The following is a 14942-nucleotide window of genomic DNA, read 5'->3' as shown; positions in this document are numbered from 1 at the left end:
CTCTACTGAGCTGGCTGGACAAATGATTTGTTGTGATTTTTCCAGGCTTTCCCTATCAGAATTTGGTCTGGTGCATTTTCTAGATCTGTTTGGAGGAGTTATACGGAGAGGAGTTTACTACACTGCTTCATACCACTATGCTATCTTGGCTGTACCCTGCTCCCAAAGTGATATTTCTAACCTACAGGTGTGACCATGTTAGCTCCCTGCTCAATAAACTCCAGTGGCTCCCTATTACCTCCACGATAAAATATAAAGTCTTCTATTTGACTTTTACAGTACTTCACAACCCCTTCCTATCATTCTGGCCTTCTTACATTTTATTCCCACCAACTTACTCTGTGACTCAGTGACACTGGCCTCTTTGTTGTTTTCTGAGCAAGATATTCCATCTCCCAACTATAGGACTTTTCCTAGGTGATTCCTCATGTCTGTAATGCTCTCCTTCTTTACCTCTGACCCTTGGCTTGATTTCCTTCAAGTCTCAGCTGAAAAACCATCTTCTACATGAAACCTTTCTTGTCTCTCCTTAATGCTGATGCCTACTCTACTCACTGAGGTTACCTCCAATTCATCTGCATGTAACATTTATGTACCTGATTGTTTGTATGTTTGTATGTTACCTCTCCCATTAGAATGTGAGCTCTTTGAGGGAAAGAACTTTGTTCATTTTACAGAAGAGGAAACTGAGAACTGGAGACAATAAGTAACTTCCCCAAGGTCACTCGGGTTGTAAGTTATCAGTTAGAACTTTAAGCTAAGTCTAATCATTCCAAATTTTGGCAGGGCTCCATACTAGGAGACCATCACACAAGAAATTGCACCAGCAGCATGATTTGTAAACTTTAGGATCATAGATCTAGAGCTCTAAGGGATTTCAGAAGACATTTAGTTCATCTCATTCATTTTAGCGATGAAGGGACAGAACACTAGGGAGATTAAATGATTTACCCAGAATCTTCTAGGTAGAAAACAGCAGAGACAGGATTTGAACCCAGATCCCATATTCTTTCCATTAGACTATGAAGACTCTGAAACAGAGCCCCTTGAATGTAGGGATTGGTAATTTTTTTCTTTGTATCCTCAGCACCTAGCACATTGAGGGTACTTGATAAATGCTTCTCAAATTGAATTGAATAAACATGAACTTCTTACCTTTTTTTCTTCCCTTCTTTCTCATTATTCTTTTTTCTCTTCCTCCTCCGCCTCTCAATCTTCTTCTCAGTTTTGTTGGAACTTTGAAAAAATTTAATTTTTTTTTGACATGAAGTAAACTAGCATTTTTAGGAGGCAGCTAGGTGGCTCAGTGGATAGACTGCTGGGCCTGGAGTCAGGAAGATCTGAGTTCGAAACCAGCCTCAGATACTTAATAGTTGTGTGACTCTGGGTGAGTCATTTAACCTATGTTCGCCTTAATCGACTGGAGAAGGAAATGGCAAACTACTCCAATATCCTTGGCAAGAAAATCTTGTGGACAGTATTGGTGTGCTATGGTCCATGGGGTCATGAAGAGTCACACAACACATCAACAACAACAACAACAACAAACTAGCATTTTAGTCTATAGGGAATATTTTTCATCAACTTGCTGATCTGGCTCATTGAGAGAAAGGAAAAGCATAGAACACCTCTCCCCTCCCACCGTAAGTTTATTAGCATAGAAGCAGTATTTTCATGAAAATTTCTTAATCTGACATTTTAACAAGTAAATAACATTGATCCCAAGTCATCCTGAAAAAGTGAATGGCTCGCTGCCTCTGCCATAACTGGGAATGTGGGATAGAGGAGCTGTTTTCTGTGGTTTTCTTCCTGGTAGCTATGGATGGCACCAGTCCCTAGGACAACTCTAATGTGACTGGTGAGCTACCATTCTGATTTATTCTTCCTAGGTACACCATGTGTCTGTTGCACCTGAAGGGTTGGAATGTTCATCAAACCCTTGGGCAACTTGATACTGATGTAAGAATGAAGCTATCTTTACAGGACTTACCCCAATATTGGAATATTAAGTAAAGACAATGGGATGCTTAGGCAGAAAACACTAACAACATGTCTATTTTGTTGAAACCAGAGATTAAAACCTTCCAACAAAACAGAAAGCCAGAAAAAGAGAGAGAGACAGAGAGAGAGAGAGAGACAGAGACAGAGACAGAGACAGAGAGAAAGAATGAGAAAGAGAATGAGAGAATGAGAGGGAGACAGAGAGAGACAGAGACACACAGACAGAGACAGAGAGAGAGAATGAAAGATAGGAGAGAATGAGAGAATAAGAGAGAGAGACAGACACATACATACATAGAGAGAGAGAGAAAGAGAGAGAGAGAGAATATCAAATAGACATTGAAACATTATCTAAATTCAGGCCACCCATGAGCTGTTAGCCCATTAGTAAAACAGCTGGCCTTAAAAAAAAAAAAAAGGACCTGGCTTCTGCCTATATTTATTAAATCTGGGAGAAGGATCCATCAATCACAACAATAGGTTTTAAGTGTTTGCTGGGCAAGGGGAGAGTCCCATAAGCACCCTTTGAAGTGTCTTTTACTGAAGGTAAACATCTGAAGAACACAAATAGCCTGCTCTTTTTTTTGCAATGAGTAACTTTGTCAAAGTGGCTAGAATAGAGAGGGTGGGGGTGGGGTGACATCATGAAAAGGAAAAGCAATAAAGGATTCCTTATGACAGCAATTTGCACATTTACTGCTCTTTGATATGTTAACTAGATTTTGCAAAATGGAATTCTTTGTCTTTTAGAGGTCCTTGGGCAGTGATAGCTCACAGTCAGAGCAATGTTTTGCAATAGGCGTAATGCATCTTCTAATTAATAAGGTAACTTGGACAACCTCTGTAAATCAGTGACATCATTATAAGAGAATACAACTGAAGAGTTGTTCATAGGGAGGGAAAGATCCTCATAACATCTATATCATTATTTGCTGCGAGCAATGAGTAGAATGAATTGGATTGAATACTAGAAGATCAATAGGCCCTATTCACTGAAGTTTTACAAGTCCTTCATGAACCTTTGATTCTTGGGGGTGGGAGAGAGAGGGGGAGGAAGGGAGAGGAGAAAACTTTTCCCTTATGAAAATTAGGGATGTTGTAAAATACTGCAAAGTTCTTCATTTCTGTAATTAGCATCATGTAACAACCAAAAGGTTCTGGTTTTCTAAAATTAGTGGCATTTAATTTTAAAGTTGGGGAGACTAATTATGTTGGAGTATTTTTTGGCACTGTGACATACTGTATTATAGTATTTGGAGTGATTATATGACAAATAAATAGCAAGATATGTGAAAAGATATAGCTTCAAGAAATTTGGTTAGTTGAGTGTATAATGACTATTTCCTATAGATAGATTGATTCCATTACTAAAATGGAGACAATATCATACTCCTGACTTATAGAACTTGTGCTAACTGTTGAACTGACAGGTGAAATGAGACAAGTCTCCCAGTTGAGTTCTTAGATTTATACACATATCTCCCATTGAACCCAATAGAAGCCAAGTAATTCAGCTGAAGATACAAAAGAATAGTCTGTAAAGTACAACAACAACAATACAATAGTAGTAACAATCATGATGATAATATTGACAACAATAATGGAGGTCTACCTAAGTTGGGGAACTTCTGATGTAGAGACTTCTTTCACTGATACAAAACAGCAACTCATATGTAGCTTATAATCCTTGAGGATTCCAAGAGCACTGAGAGGGAATATGTCTTGCCCATGGTCACATAGCCATCCTATGTTAGGTAGTGCTTGAATTCCAGTTTTTGGTGACTTCTAGTTAGGGGTGTGCTGGATCCAACTTGAAGGCACTCAGGCCTATTGTTCTATTTTCAGTGAGAGCTGATTCCAGTGGAAATCAGCTAATGCTACAAATCAGGGCTTAAGTTATTGTTATTAAGTTATTGGGCTCTGGAATAGAGAGTGAGGGTGGTGACTCTGCATAGCCCTACCTCACTTAAATCCAATTCACTTGCAAGTCATGACATCACCTTTGTTATGGTCCTCTTCAAGAACAAAGGACAAACCACAATCAACAATCTGTGAGTAGTAGTAGCTGCCCCACTGTGGACACAACTGGTCAGTTCCAGTTGGGCAATGCAGCTTACTCCTTCCTTCCTTCCTTCCTTCCTTCCTTCCTTCCTTCCTTCCTTCCTTCCTTCCTTCCTTCCTTCCTTCCTTCCATCCCCTTCCTCTGTCCACAGAGGGAATCATACCCTTACCTGAGGGTGCTCTGCCCAAAGGAATATAAATTTTGATCACTGAAACCTTTCAAGATTTCTTGGGGTTTATGGGCTAGATTTCTGTTCTTAAGGACCATACCTCAGACCCAAATCACTCTGGTTCTCATTGATTAGTCAAAAATAGGTCGCAGCTCAAGCCCAATTTGGTTTCTGTTTGGGCTCTGAAGGCTCAGATTGTAAATTGCAATTGTTTCTTTTTGGCCAGAAACCCTGAGGGTCTTCCCCTCCCAGAATGATTTTATTTTATTTTTTGGCTAGGTAAAAGAGGCCATTCTTTGCCTCATTTCTTACCTAACCTTAGTCACTGAACTTAAAAGTGTATTGCACACTCTTTTTTGAGAGCTGGTTGTTAAACATTTACTAACACACCCTGCTTCAAGGCCAGATGGCTAGCCATTACTCCATTGTGCCCCTCAGTAATAAAAGTATATTATTTTTATGAAGCACTTTAAAATTTGCAACCACCTAGGTTGGAAATGGAAAAAGTCAAAACTTCTGTGTCGATTGAGCAATAGTTGGACTGGGCACCTTAGTGGCCACTGTACTTCTAGCCTATAAGACATAAGGAGATCCCATCTCAAAGAAAGAAAAAAAGAGGGAAAGAAAAAGAAAGGAAAGAAAAGAAAAAACCTCAATCCCTTTCCTCTTGGGCAATGTTGGGTTGATGACAACACTATGGTGGGTGTTGGTTATCCTGTTGGAGAACATTTTTAGTCCCTTTTTTAAGAACCAAAAGAATAAAACTTCCACTTCCTTCTAAAGGTTTGCGCTGAACTGTTTCCCTAGTGACATGAAGGAATGAATATCCATCCCTAACCACCACCCTTGTTCCTGGGTATATTTTATATAGTAGAAAGGTCTGTCAGAATAGCTGAATAGGAAGTACCTCTATCTAGCAGTACAGTTATGTTTCTTCAAAGTCCACATGAAACATAAATATGTTACCACACATGTAGTAAGTGTGGCTCACTTTATGAAGTAAATCTATTTTAAAGAAGTTATATGTAAACAACATTTTTTAGAAAATTGAAGTGCATTTTAAATGCACTGGGTGAGTTTGCTTATTTAAGGGAGCCCTGTGGGGAAATCTTTTGTAAAATAAAGAATCCTTTTGTAATGTAAATTTTTACCACCCCCCTCCCCCAATTTATCTGTTTTGTGAGTTAGGATTTTTGTATAGCAGGTTTCCTTTCTTTCGATTCTTTTTTTAAAGTATATATAAACACGGTATTTATTGCAAAACATCTTCTGAGATTTCAATCTTATTTCTGTCTCTCTGTCTCTGCTTCTTTCTCTCCATCTCCCTCCATCTTATTTCCTCCTTCCCTCCTTTTTTTCTCTTCCCCTCTCTTCAATTGCATTTTTTAAGAAAGAAAAATATGATATACAACTTTAAAAAGCCCTTATATATACATACACACATATGTGTATACATACATATTTAATATAGTAGATCAAAGTTTACATATATTTATAGATTATATATGAAATACAATAAGATTTCAGATGATATATGTAAGGTATATATATATATATGCATGTGTGTGATATATGTGTGGTATTATTTATTAATCCTGAACTGGAATTTACTTTTATATATGTAACATAATATATAATATATATCACACATACATACACAATACTACATATTGGTTCTGAACTGTGATTTTATCATTGGGGAACTCCTGCTGAGCAAATTCCTTCCAATGATCCACATCTTCAATTGTCCTTTAAAAATAATTTTTTGTCTTAGAGAGCTGCCTCAGGGCACTGAGAGAGTAGATGATTTGCCCAGTACCGTGTAGTCATGATAGGTAAGAGGTTGGATTTAAATCCATTTTCCTTTCTTTGATGTAAATTCTACTATGCTGCCTTGCCTCTTACTCTACAAATACACAAACATAGCCATTCCTGCCCCCCAAACATATGGAGGGAAAACACACATGTACATACACATACACATGCATATATTATATGTAATTATACAACTTACATGAAATAAATGTGTGAACATGTATGTATGCATGCATACATGTGTGTATACATACAATACACACATGTGCAGATGTACACCTTAGGAGGAGTTTTAAATTAAACTCTTTTGATCGGAGGATCGAAGATTCAGAGCTGGAAAGGTCCTTAGAGACCATCAAGTCCAAAGCCCTTATTTTACAAATTAGGAAACTGAGGCACAGAGTGTTTCCTTGATTTATCCAACCAGTAAAAAATTGTACCCAGTTCCATTCACTGTCATGCTGTTTTTCTAACAGGCTGAAGACTTTAAACTTTTGGAGGTCAGTCAATAACCATTTATTAAGGGCCTACTACATGCCAGACATGGTACTAAGTGTTGTAGATAACAAAAGAAAAAAAAGGACAATCTTTGCTGTCAAGGAGCTCACAATTGAGTGGGGGAGACAAGCAAACAAGTGTGTCCAAATAAGCTATATACAGGATAAACAGGAAATATTATAAGTAGGAAGGCACTGGGAATTAAGTGGGTTTAGGAAATGCCTTCTGTAGAAGGTGGATTTTAGTTGGGATTTGAAGGAAGCCAAGGAAGCCAGGAGGCTGAGATGAGGAGGGAGGACATTCTGGGTATGGAGGACAGCCAGAGAAAATTTCCAGAGCCAAGAGATGAAGTGTCTTGCTCAAGGAATGGCAAGAAGGCCACTGAATCAAAGAGAAGTAAAGTATGAGGTGACTGAAAAGGTAGTTGGAGGTGGTAGGAGTTTATTGGGTAGGGGTGTAACATGGTTGTAACAGAGGGACCTCTGGTTTAGGAAAATCTGGCAAGTGAATGGAGGGTGGATTGTATCAGACAGAGACTTGAGTCAGGTAGACCCACCTTGCAACAGGCTCTTGCAATAGTCCAAGCATGAGTTGAAGTCCCGAATCAATGTGGTGGTTGTATCAAGGGAAAGAGAGTTGCATGTTCAATAGATGTAGAAAAGGTGAAATCAACAGGTTTGGCAACTGAATGGATATGGGGGAGGTGGTGAGAGACTGTGGAAAGCTGAGGATGATACCTAGTTTGTGAGCTTGAGGAACATAGAGGACGATGTTGCTCTCTATAAAATAGGGAAGGTAGGAGGGAAGAGCATTTAAGGGGAAGGATAATGAGTTCAGTTTGGGACATGTTTAGATGTCTACAGGACACCCAGTTCGAGATGGCTGCAAGGCAGTTGGAGATGTGAGATTGGAGGTCAACAGAGAGGTTGAGGTAGGATAGGTATATTTGATAATCATCAGCATAGTAATTAAATCCATGGGAGCTGATGAGATCACTTAGTAAAGTAGTATAAGGGGAGAAGAGAAGAGGGTCAAGGGAAAAAACCCTGTGGGACGCCTATGGATAGAGAGAGTGACCTAGATGAGGATCCAACAAAAGGAGACTGAGAAAGAGTGATCTGATAGGTGAGGGGAAAATCAGGAGAAAGTGGTGTCCTGAAAACCTAGAGAAAAGAGAATATCAAGGAGAAGAGGATGATTAACAAGGCTACAGAAATAAAGAATGAGAATTGAGGAAAGGTCATTGTATTTGGCAATTAAGAGATCACTGGTAACTTGGGAGAGAGTAGTTTCAGTGCAATAATGAGGTCGGAATTTGGATTATGAGGGGTTGAAAAGTGAACGAACGAGCAGAGAAATGTAGAGGTTCCTACTGCCCCCTTCGAGGAATTTGGCCACAAAGGGCAAAAGAGGCATAGGACAATAGTTAGCTGGGATGGAAGGCTCAAGAGAGGGATTTTTCAGGAGTGGGGAGATATGGGCATGTTTGTAGGCAGGCAGGAAGGAGCCAGTAAACAACAAGAGATCAAAAATAGGTGATAAAATGGGAATGGCAAAGGGGGAAATTTGTTGAAGAATATAGGATAGAATGGGATTGCTTTTGCAGGTAGAGGATTGGCTTTGGTAGGGAGTAAGGAAGGGAGGAAGATTACACTTCTTACTTCTTTTGCATCACCCCCTAAAGCATTTAACTTGAAGTACTGTCACATAGCCTCATAAACAATATTAAATAAATCTCAGCTTGGATTCCAACCTTCCTCTAACAATGTTTTCTGCATTCTTTTCCCATTCAATTCTACAGGTACTACATGAACACTTACTGTTTCAGAGACATTGAGCTACAGTTTGGCAAGGAAAAAAAATTGTAATGTTTCCAGTTGATTGGACTATGTCATGCCCTTTATAAATCAAGCTAGTTATTAATATTCAAGTATATGGACATCCTTAGAGATAAGGATCTATGGCATATTGATAAGTCAGCTCCTTTTGGGGGTTCACTATTTATGATACTTTTTATTGCATTTCTGCTCTAGGGTCCCACACAATATCCTAGAGGACAGTAAGAGAATGTGTATTCACCCTCTAAAATGAGTAATAGCAACTTCTGAAAAGCAGCACCAAAATTTATATGCTCTAATAACACAAGTAGAATTCTGTCTCAAAAATAATATTAACATTATATAATTCTACTTGATATGGTACAAACAATTTTTAGGGGAAAGAGTAAAAAATTTTGCTTTGCTCATACAGACCTCATAGAAATCCATTTAGAATCTTCCCCAGAGACTCTTTTCCTCAGTAAGGATTCGTCTTACAGGAGATTAAGTGCTTTTGAAGTTGGCCACAAAATGAGAAGATAGGTTTCGTTGGAAAAGACTCTGAAGCTGGGAAAGATTGAAGGCAAAAGGAGAAGGGTACAGCAGAGGATGAGATGGATAGATAGTGTCATGGAAGGAACAAACATGAGCGTGGACAGACTTTGAGGGACAGTGAGGGATAGAAGGGCCTGGCGCACTATGGTCCATGGGGTTATGGAGAGCCAGCTATGACCGAGCAACTGAACAACAAATGTGCTGGGAACTGTGTTGAGGGAGAGGGGTTTTATAAAGACAAGAAGTCCCTGCTTTCAAGTTACCTATAGAGAGCACAGTTATCCCTTTCACATCTCAACTTTCTCCATTGAGGTTTTGATATATCATGAGTTGGCATAAGAAATTAAATGGGATTTTTTTGGGAGTTTCATGGAAGCCACAAATGATTCGTGAAGGCCAGCAGATGACACAGATAAAGTTTAAAGACTCAGAAATGCATAAAATATGTGTATAGTATTTCATAATATCAACATATTTTAATCTTTTAATACCATAATAATTCAGACTTCTTCTCTGGTATGGAGGAAGGGTCAAAAAATTTTATATGAATTTTCCAGATCACAGGATCGCCACACCCTAACCCTGCAATATGGAAGGGATAACTGTACATGTCTTTTGGTGAAAAACTTTTTTTCATTATTTACATTTGTTAAATGTTTTTAAAGTACTAGTAGTTAAAAGGATAGAGGCAGCTAGGTGACTTATTAGACAGAACACTGGGCCTGGAGTCAGGAAAACCTGAGTTCAAAATCTGGCCTCAGACACTTGCTAGCTGTGTGACCCTTGGCAAGTCACTTAACCTACATTTGCCTTAATCCACTGGAGAAGGAAATGACAAACCCCTCTAGTATCTTTACCAAGAAAACCCCATGGATAGTAGGGTCTATGGGGTAGGGAAGAGTTGGATACGACTGGACTACTAAACAACATTTAAAAGACACTGTTAGATGCCAGGATATAAAGATGAAAGGAAATAGCCTATGGCATCAGGGAATATACATTCTCCTTGGGGGAGGGGAATATCATATCTCCACAGAGAAATAAATATGAAATATATGCAAAATAATTTTAAAAATAAAATTCTGAAAAATGAGTTTAATGTGATAAACGGGGATCCCAAAAATCTTAAGACATTTTTAAGCTTTAAGCTTAAAAATTCCCTGAGTCTTTTGGGATACCCTGGATATCTGTATATGTATTTGTGTGTATATGTATGCTTGTGCATGTGAATGTGTGTGTGTGTGTGTTTATCAGGGCAATAACTTTGTAATGAAAGCAAAGTATATTGGCAAGAAATCTATTTCTTGTTATTGGGTAGGAATATATGTCAATTTAATTTGAGCAAAATGGCTGTGCTATATTTCTTATGCTATTTATTAGTGCTCTAGAACACTGAGCTAGGAGTCATGGAACTTGGGTTCTTGTCCTAACCAAAATGTCTGTTGTGAACCGAGGAAGGCCATTCCACATCCCTAGGCTTCCATTTAATCATTTAAAAAATGAAGTGAATAGAAACTCACTTTCTCCGTTTTCCAGGGTTCTTGTGAGGCTCAAGTGAGAGAACAGATGTGACGAAGCTTTGTAAATTACAATGTCCTTTCTGAATGAGCAACATTATTATTTATTACCAAGTTTAGCAGAAGGAATTTTGGGAAGTTTCTGAGATCAGAAGTGCTACTTGCTAATCAGCTGGAATTAATGCTGGGTGAACTTCCCCAAGAAGATGTAATATTTAAAGTTTCAACACTGAAGCTGTATGAGTTGCAGGGTTGTACATAAAGCATTTCCATTAGAAGGTCAGTTTATCAGAAGGCTCTGTTAGGAACATCTGGCTGAAATGAAGCACACGAATTCCCTATTCAGATGTGTGTGCTTGTGTATGTGTGTATGTGTGTGTGCATGCGCACACACGTACATGCACACGCACACGTTGTGACTTCATTTAACTGCTTGTCTAGCTGAAAATTATTTGGCATTTTGAGAGGTTTCAAATGCATCCTTGTTTTCTACAAAAGGAGTTTGATTCCAAAACTGCTAATTTGTGAATCTATTATTTCTTCCAAGACATAGAAGTAACGTATATTGAAGACAGATTAATAATTAAAATGCCAGTGTTAAAAATGAAAAAAAAATAGACTCTGCTCATATGGTACTGGTCACTATAATTACTTATAATATTGATTACATTTTTGAATTGCACAGTGTCATGATGAATAGAATGTCCTGATACTTAGTAAGACATGAGAGAAATAATAATAATCTACAATAACCTAGTCCTAAGTTGTAATTAGTGAAATTTTGCTGTTTGAGAAAAAAGTTTCTTGGGACTTTAATCTGCTGCTATTCTAAGTTTTGAGGGTTAAGACAAAGACTGAAAAAGGGAGAAGATGTTTAAACCAAATCAACATGGTAGCTTTGAGGCCCCTGATGGGAGTTTTGTAGAAGCCTCAGAGGACACATGAAGGCCAGCAGATGACACAGAAAAAGTTTAGAAACTGAGAAATGCATAAAATAAATGTGTAGGATTGTATAATACCAACATATTTTATCTTTAAGTACCATAGTTTAGACTTCTTCTCTGGCAAGAAGAGAAGGGCAGAAAATTTTATGCAGATTTTCCAGATTGCAAGGTTGCCATGTCCCTAACCCCCATGATGTGGAAGGGATAGCTGTACTTATCAACTGTGTGACTCTGGGAAAATTGTTGTCCTTTGTCTGCCTTAGAATCCTCATCTGTAAAATGTGGCTAATAGTAGCACCTACTTCCCAGAGTTGCTTTGAGATCAAATGAGATAATATTTATAAAGTGCTTTGTGAAACTTAAAGTCTTATATTAATGCTAGTAAAAAAAATGGCCCCAATTCAAGCTCTTTCTATGGAAAAAGTGGGATAAAAATCTGGTTTGAGGTATAGATTCATTCAATAATTTAAAAAAATAAACAAAGAAATATTTTAAGGTCTTTTCATCCTTGTTAGGGTTGCTGGATGCATACACAAAACTAAAGATTAATCACTTATTTTTTTCTTTATAAAAGCTTTGTTGTCAAAAACAATAAGAAAGAATATAAATGGAGAAAAAGTTCCTATATCTCTTTCATGACTGTTGAAAGGCTAAAAATAAAGGCTAGAAATGGGTAGAAAAAAATTAAGCTCTTGGCCAATTTTAAAATTTAGCTAACAACAAGGTTTTGGGCTAATTTTAACATTTAAATAAAAACAAATAAGCTTTTAAAACAATTTTAGAATTTAAGCAAAGCTTTTGGATAATTTTAAAATTTAAGTAAAAAACAAACCAAACTTTTAACCAATTAAGAAATTATAATTGCAAACATTTTGAGGAAAGCTGAAAAAGAAACTTACTTTTGGTGCTTAAGATAATTAATGCTGTGATGAAATAGAGGTAAGTGGGTAGAATCCTCCTTTGATTCCATTTGAAATGGCTCTGCACAAAGTATAATTGTTTGGAGACGATGTTAGGTGCTTCCTTTATGCTTATGGATGTGGGAAATGGGGCGAATTTTCTTATCATTTGAGTATTGTTAGGAAGTAACATCTAGTTCAAAACCTATCTCTTTTCCTTACTACCTGTGTGACTTTAGACAAATCACTTCCCTAAGCCTCACTTTCTTCAACTATAAAATGAGGAGGGTTGACTAGATTACCTTTAAATTCCCTTCCAACTTTAATTCTTTGAGCCTATGATATTATATGAATGGACAGTAACCTCAATTCAATAAACATTTATAAACTGCCTACTATGTGAAAGGCATTGTATTAGATGCTGGAGGTGTAAGGATGAGGTAGTGGGATCCTCCTCACTGGACTGGAATATACAGAGGTCTGGTGTGGGTTAAACTAGAACGCCCCTGCATTCTCTTTCTTTTACTTTTAATTTAATAATATTTTATTTCCCCCCAATTACATGTTAAAACAATTTTTAACATTTTTTTAAAAAGTTTTGGGTTCCAAATTCTATACCTCCTTCACTTCCTTCCTCCCCTCCCCACTCCCTGAGGCAGTAAGCAATCTGATACAGGTTATATTTGTGTGATCATGTAAAATATTTTCATATTATTCATTTTGTACAAGAAGACATGAACAAAAAAAATGAAAGAAAGTGAAAAGTAGTACACTTCAGTTTGTATTCAGACAACATTAGTTCTTTCTCTGGAGGCAGATGGCATGTTGCATCATGAGTCCTTTGAAATTGTCTTGGACCATTGTATTGCTGAGAGTAGCTAAGTCATTCACAGTTCTTCATTGTACAGTATTGCTGTCACTGTATACAATGGTCTTCTGGTTCTATCCACTTCACTTTGCATCAGTTCATGTAAGTCTTTCCAGGTTTTTCTTGCAACTCTGAAATTTTATGATTCTAAACCAAACTCATTATCTTTCCCCCTCAAACCATCCCCTTTTCTTAACTTCCTTATGTACTATTGAAGTATCACCATCTTCCTAGTCACCCAGGTGACTGTTGACCCAGGTGTTACCCTTGACTCACTACCCCCCCCCCCCTGTACCCCGTCATATCTAATTTATTAACATTGCCTGTAGATTTTAACCTTCAGAGCATCTCTTGCATGAGTCCCATTCTCTCCTCTGTCACAGATGCCACTCAGGTGCAAGGCCTCATCACCTCATGCCTGGACTAGTGCCTTTTAGTTGGTCTCTCTACTTTATATCTCTTTCCACTCCAGTTCATCCTTCATTCATCAAAGTTTCTGACCACATGACTCCCCTCCCCATCCCCCACATTCAATAAACTCGAGTGGCTCTCTATCACCTCCAGGATCAAATACAAAATCCTGTTTGGTATTCAAAGCTCTTCATAACCTGCTTCCTCTTTCCAGGCTCCTTATACCTTAACCCATCACTTACTCTGGGATCTGGTGACACTGGCCTCTTTGCTGTTCCTTGAACAAGAAACCCTATCTCTCAGCCCTGGGCATATTGACTGGCTGTCCTGTCTCCCTCTTCACCTCTGCCTTTTGGCTTCACTGACTTTTTTCAAGTGCCAGCTTAAATCTTATTGCCTTCTACTGGAAGCCTTTCCCCACCCCTCTTAATTCTAGTGCCTTCCGTGTGTTGATTATTTCCCATTTATACTGTATATAGTTTGTATTTAGTTGTTTGCATGCTGTCCTACCCATTAGACTGTGAGCTTCTTTAAGGGTGGGGACTGTATTTTACCTTTCTTTGTATCTCCAGTGCTTAGCACACTGCCTGGCACATACTATCTACTTAATAAATGTTTATTGACTGACTGACTCTCTTGCTTTCCAGACACAATCTAATGGGAATGGAGGATATATAATGTGTACATAACTACATGTGATAGAAAGTAAAATGAAATTAGGGCAAAGGAGGGATCATGACAGCGCTCTAGGAAAATTTGATGAGAGAGAGAGGAATCAATGTCATCTGGAATTATCAGGAAAAGGAGGAAGCATTGAGGAACTTGAACTGGGCCTTGAGGAAAGAGAAAGCTTTCAAGTGATGGAGATGAAAAGAGAGTATATTCTATGTGATGTGAATGGCATGTGTGAACAAGATGGAATAGTTAAAGTTAAGTACATCCAGATACTCAATGTTCTCCTCATTGGTATGGTGCCATTGTCTCTCCCACTGCAAAATACATTTCCAAATGGTTCTTTGGATTTGGAGTCAGAAGACCTGAGTTCAAACCCAAGCTCAGCCAGGTGTGTGATGTTTTGCAAATTATTTAAGCTTTGTTAAGTTTCAGGGTTTTTTTTTTTCATCATATAATGGGGCTAATCAATTGATCAACTACTCAACAAATATTTATTAAGCACCCATACATAGTAGGCACTTAATAAAAGCATAGTAAATTTTCATTGATCGATGAAGATTGTCTGACACTGTGCTAGATGGTGGAGATAAAAAGATGAAAATGAGATAATAATAATATTTGCACTACTTACATGATAGGGTGACTGTGAGACAAGTGCTTTGTAAAGCAATATATCATTGTGATGTAATTTTGATTATATGGGATAGTATG

Source organism: Vombatus ursinus, unplaced genomic scaffold (assembly GCF_900497805.2).
Source record: "Vombatus ursinus unplaced genomic scaffold, bare-nosed wombat genome assembly UNPS02009573.1, whole genome shotgun sequence".
Taxonomy (NCBI): domain Eukaryota; kingdom Metazoa; phylum Chordata; class Mammalia; order Diprotodontia; family Vombatidae; genus Vombatus; species Vombatus ursinus.
Note: the sequence above shows the minus strand (reverse complement) of the source record.